This window comes from Littorina saxatilis, linkage group LG14 (genome assembly GCF_037325665.1).
Source record: "Littorina saxatilis isolate snail1 linkage group LG14, US_GU_Lsax_2.0, whole genome shotgun sequence".
Taxonomy (NCBI): Eukaryota; Metazoa; Mollusca; class Gastropoda; order Littorinimorpha; family Littorinidae; genus Littorina; species Littorina saxatilis.
This window is the reverse complement of record NC_090258.1, coordinates 43,708,365-43,714,634: the sequence shown is the minus strand read 5'-3', so window position 1 is coordinate 43,714,634 and position 6,270 is coordinate 43,708,365.

Here is a 6,270-nt window from a genome sequence, read left to right as displayed (position 1 = left end):
GGAGTTCGTTTTTCTTTCTCTTGCCTTGCAGAGAACTTCTTCAAGTTCTGGATGTTTTACATGTAGAGATATTTCCGCATCTTCTCACTTTGCTTGTTTCGCAGCTGCAAACGTCCTTTTCGTAAAAGTATAACTTTAACTATTACTATAACTATAACTACTTGGAGCGGACAGACTGACGTCACTGCCACGAGTCGTCATCGTCAGTCCAAAGTTCCAGAGTCGCGGGCAGCCAGAGACAGATAGAGGGAGACAAGCTGGACAGAACTTAACAGACAGAAACCGGAGAAAAAGTATTCAGTCGAACCACCCTTTCCAGACCCCCCAATTTAAGACTCCCTCCCTTTTAAAACCTTGTTTTCTCAGACTCTCTCTTCAGACCCGCTGTCAATGTACCCCCGTTTTAAGACCCCTTCTTTTTTAAGACCTGATTTTCTTAAAGTGGGGGTTCCAGTGTATTACACAGACCGAAATAACGAGGAAGAAGAAGAAATGGTAGACAATGCAGACAGGCTGAGAAATAGAAATAGACGGACAGAGAACCGAATGGCTTCAGACAGAGATATTACCCATCATGCAATGCTTGAGTGCACGCGCATCACTGGCAGCAGAAGCACCCCCTTCCTCCCTCCCCCCTCCCCCCCTCCCCTGTCAGCGTAATGCAATCGTCCCGTCACCTCCCGATCCGGCCGCCAAAATCCAGCCACAGCTTAACAAATGGCGGCCCTTAATTCCCGCCAGGCGGCCATTTTCCGCCCATTACACCACAGACGGTTCACCCGCTCCCGTGAGCTCTCGCGCCTCGTCCAATGACCGTCCCGCTTGCACGGTCACGTGACACTGTGTGCGATAGGGAATAGATATGCATCAAAGGGATGGGTTTTGATAAAGATATGTCTGCATTTAAAGGGGCTTTGTGACGCCCGGTCGGTGAAAATGATGTGAAGATACGACCTTGCTCCAGACGAACTTTTTTTTCACATTATTACTGAGTCTATTTTTGCCGAGGCAAGATTGAGCCGTTTTGGTTTACGGTTTTTGGCTAGCCAGGTTCGAATACTGATCTCAAGTTTTCACTGTTGATATTTTAGTTTCAGGCTGACAGATTGACTTTATATTTTGACATTGCTTGACGCGACTTGTTTTATGCTGTTCTTTGTGGTTTACAGTTTGCTTGACGCAACTTGTTTTATGCTGTTATTTGTGGTTTACAGCTTGCTTGACGCGACTTGTTTTATGCTGTTCTTTGTGGTTTACAGTTTGCTTGACGCAACATGTTTTATGCTGTTCTTTGTGGTTTACAGCTTGCTTGACGCGACTTGTTTTATGCTGTTCTTTGTGGTTTACAGTTTGCTTGACGCGACTTGTTTTATGCTGTTCTTTGTGGTTTACAGCTTGCTTGACGCGACTTGTTTTATGCTGTTCTTTGTGGTTTACACCTTGCTTGACGTCACTTGTTTTATGCTGTTCTTTGTGGTTTACAGCTTGCTTGACGTCACTTGTTTTATGCTGTTCTTTGTGGTTTACACCTTGCTTGACGTCACTTGTTTTATGCTGTTCTTTGTGGTTTACACCTTGCTTGACGTGACTTGTTTTATGCTGTTCTTTGTGGTTTACAATTTTTTTAATTTTTTTTATGGTCTTCACGCGAGCAAAGTGCTCGAGTAAGTCTGGACGTAACGATTGTACTTGCACGTATAGTACGACAGTTCAAATGGCAAGGCTCTGACCAATAGTTTATTACCGCAACACGGTGGCCTAGTGGTAAGGCGTCCGCCCAGTAAGCGGGAGGTCGTGGGTTCGAACCCCGGCCGGGTCATACCTAAGACTTTAATATTCGCAATCTAGTGGCTGCTCCACCTGACGTCTGGCATTATGGGGTTAGTGCTAGGACTGATTGGTCCGGTGTCAGAATAATGTGACTGGGTGAGACATGAAGCCTGTGCTGCGACTTCTGTCTTGTGTGTGGCGCACGTTAAATGTCAAATCAGCACCGCCCTGATATCACCCTTCGTGGTGGACTGGGCGTTAAATAAACAAACAAACAAAAAATAGTTTATTCTTAACAAGCGTTTATGTCTGGTATTCAGGGAAGCACAAGCTGCTGCGAATCAGATATTTTAATTTTAAAATGAGTCTGTTTTAATCAGAACCGTATTGCCGACAATTTAAAACTCGCTTGTTTGTGTAGCCAACCGCAAGCTCCGACCGAGTCGGGGATAGGGGGTGGGGTGGGGGTGAGGTGGGAGGGGAAGGTGGAGGGAAATTATGATTATGCACGTGTTCCCCAAAACACTTTAACGATAATAATTCACTTAACTTGGGCAGACGATTTTGTTGTGTCAAAACCAGAGAAAAAAATAAAGAACAAAATAATAACAACACTGAATAACAATTTAAAAAACAAAATTGTTGATTTTTTAATAATTGCAGACAGAAGTTTGACGTATAAAGAGGCACTTAAAAAAGACTCTATAATTGCATACGGGACTCTTATCATGTTTCATCTGCCTTCAATAAGCAAAAAATCAAGGACAAATTCTCTCCAGCCAACGTTTACGAAGTATGGTATGTTGTTTTTGCTAAACGATGAAATTAAAATAAAGGAAAATATTCTTGAGATAATCGTGCCCAAAAAAGCTGATACTGTCTATAATGGAGACGGATGATGTTCTGCCAAAACCAGTAGTTTTTACTATGATTTTGTCTTCATTTTTGTGCATAGCAGACACAGTTTTGTACATTCTTTTAATTGAAACTATTTTCCCTTAAACCGAGAAACATCTTCTAAATGACATATGTTTCGATGATGGTTGGAATGGAAAAGTTTATAAATCCTTGCAGCTCTCGGGTTGCTATCCGTGCCAGAATAAGGTATTCACGTATACATTCTTTCTGCAAAACAGACAGGCAAGTCAAATAAGCAAATAGATAAATAGAAAAATCAATGAAAAAATCTATACACAAATTATGAAATAAATAAAAACGTACATCAGGAAATACAAAGTATGCCATTTACCTTCGCACGATCTTATGGTGTCGTGTTTTCTGAAGTGTATGCACGTGAGATGCTGACGTTTAAGTTATAGGAACATTTGAGTGATGATTTCTAAATAGTATGCACCGATTTAAGTGGCGATTCCTGAATGGTTCGCATTGATTTGAAAGGTGATTTTTGAATGGTGCGCACCGATTTAAGTGGCGATTCCTGAATGGTTCGCATTGATTTGAAAGGTGATTTTTGAATGGTGTGCACCGATTTAATTGGCGATTCCTGAAAGGGGCGCATTGATTTGAAAGGTGATTTTTGAATGGTGTGCACCGATTTAATTGGCGATTCCTGAATGGTTTGCATTGATTTGAAAGGTGATTTTTGAATGGTGCTCACCGATTTAAGTGGCGATTCCTGAATGGTTCGCATTGATTTGAAAGGTGATTTTTGAATGGTGCGCACCGATTTAAGTGGCGATTCCTGAATGGTTCGCATTGATTTGAGTGATGATTTCTAAATAGTATGCACCGATTTAAGTGGCGATTCCTGAATGGTTCGCATTGATTTGAGTGATGATTTCTAAATAGTATGCACCGATTTAAGTGGCGATTCCTGAATGGTTCGCATTGATTTGAGTGATGATTTCTAAATAGTATGCACCGATTTAAGTGGCGATTCCTGAATGGTTCGCATTGATTTGAGTGATGATTTCTAAATAGTATGCACCGATTTAAGTGGCGATTCCTGAATGGTTCGCATTGATTTGAAAGGTGATTTTTGAATGGTGCTCACCGATTTAAGTGGCGATTCCTGAATGGTTCGCATTGATTTGAAAGGTGATTTTTGAATGGTGCGCACCGATTTAAGTGGCGATTCCTGAATGGTTCGCATTGATTTGAAAGGTGATTTTTGAATGGTGTGCACCGATTTAATTGGCGATTCCTGAATGGGGCGCATTGATTTGAAAGGTGATTTTTGAATGGTGCGCACCGATTTGAGTGGTGATCCCTGAACGGTGCGCACCGATTTGAGTGGTGATCCCTGAATGGTGCGCACCGATTTGAGTGGTGATCCCTGAATGGTGTGCACCGATTTGAGTGGTGATCCCTGAAAGGGGCGCACCGATTTGAGTGGTGATCCCTGAATGGTGCGCACCGATTTGAGTGGTGATCCCTGAATGGTGCGCACCGATTTGAGTGGTGATCCCTGAATGGTGCGCACCGATTTGAGTGGTGATCCCTGAATGGTGTGCACCGATTTGAGTGGTGATCCCTGAACGGTGCGCACCGATTTGAGTGGTGATCCCTGAATGGTGCGCACCGATTTGAGTGGTGATCCCTGAATGGTGCGCACCGATTTGAGTGGTGATCCCTGAATGGTGTGCACCGATTTGAGTGGTGATCCCTGAACGGTGCGCACCGATTTGAGTGGTGATCCCTGAATGGTGCGCACCGATTTGAGCAGTGATTCCGGAATGCTATTGACCTGTTTGGGTAGTGATTTGTTAAATCTGTGTGTGTGGTGGGAGAGGGTGTTGAATTTCGTGGCTGTACGAGCGAAAAGAGCCAACAGTTTGGGTAGTGGCAATGCCTGAAGAGAGAAGGTCAAGGGAGGTAATGTGTGAGGTTTGTCTCCATTTGTCTCCCTTGCTGTGGTCTCGGGTGGCTGTGAGTGTCTGGGGAACCGAGACAGCTCCGTGCAACTTGACACCATCATTGTGATGTCATTGCCATACGCGGGTTATCATACACCACAAAAATATCAAAACCAGAACAAAACCGAAACAAACGAACAAACGAACAAACACCTTACTTGATCATGGAAGGTTGTCAGGTACAAATGTAAGTATGAAGTCTAACCTGTCCATAACGACACCTATAAGCCTCCAACCACACGTGGTCCTAATAAAGCGGTGGTCGCTATCAAAAGGTAAATTGTACAGGAAAGAACCTCCTCGGGGATCCTTTGCGTTGGTTGTAAAGGGCAGGTGGTCGTTATGCAAAGGTAAGTGATATGAGCAGGTGGTCGTTATGTAAAGGTAAATTATATAGGCAGGTGGTCGTTATCAAAAGGTACATTATATAGGCAGGTGGTCGTTATCAAAAGGTACATTATATAGGCAGGTGGTCGTTATGCAAAGGTAAGTGATATGAGCAGGTGGTCGTTATGCAAAGGTAAGTGATATGAGCAGGTGGTCGTTATGCAAAGGTAAGTGATATGAGCAGATGGTCGTTATGCAAGGGTAAGTGATATGAGCAGGTGGTCGTTATGCAAAGGTAAGTGATATGAGCAGGTGGTCGTTATCAAGGGGTGGTCGCCAAGGCAGGTTGGACAATATTTTACAATCGTTCAGGTCCGCAAAACTCACCGATTTTTGCTGATGGAATTATCTTCTGACAAAGTGTGTCAAAAGGTGAATGTGCCATGCACCCATTTTGCTTTGATGTATTGTAATACCCAATATTGACGGACTGTGTGATGATATCTTCTGCTATGGTCTGTTGAGACAGTGTCGAAACAGACCAATGGCAGAAGATATCATCACACAGTCAGTCAGTGTTAGATATATTGCTAATTCTCTGGACATTTTGTATTCTCTGTAAAGAAATTACAAAAGTATTTGTCTCAGTTTTGGCTGTTCCATATTCCTCCCTCTGATTATTATTTCTTTTTGTTCAGTCTTTTCTTGTACTTTTCAGTATTTTAAAATGTCTTTCCTTTCAAAAAGTCTTTAGTCACTTGCTCAACTAAATTCTAGGATAATTACATTTTCATATATATTTGTTTGTTTTTAAATTTAGGTGTTTTTGTTTTTGAAGTGGGGAAGCAATAAAGAGGTCGTCGATATCAAAACTGATATTGACGGAAATGTCGTCGATATCACTTTTGCACTGAGCTCAGTTTTGCCCAATTGACCAATGGAAATCCACGTAACATATGAAATAGCAATATTGAAATATATCAGTGTTCAATATTATTATTGTTGTCCTCTGAATGTGTCCTTAATTGAGCTCGAAGTCGACTTCACGAAGACTTCGCTATCCCGGTCTCGGAGAACAATGACTGTCTCGATCTTTGTAAAATGTCATACTTTGGTCAAAAATACAAATAAAATTTAAATATCCATCAACTTCAGGTAGAATGCATTTACTTTATTTAAGACAAGTATGCACTCTTTTGTGGTCTCGGCCAGCCGCCTAAATATGAGGTTTAGTCAGACTCTGACGTCACTTGGCTAAAAAGAAAGAAATTCCAATGGAATTTAAAAAAATATGTTC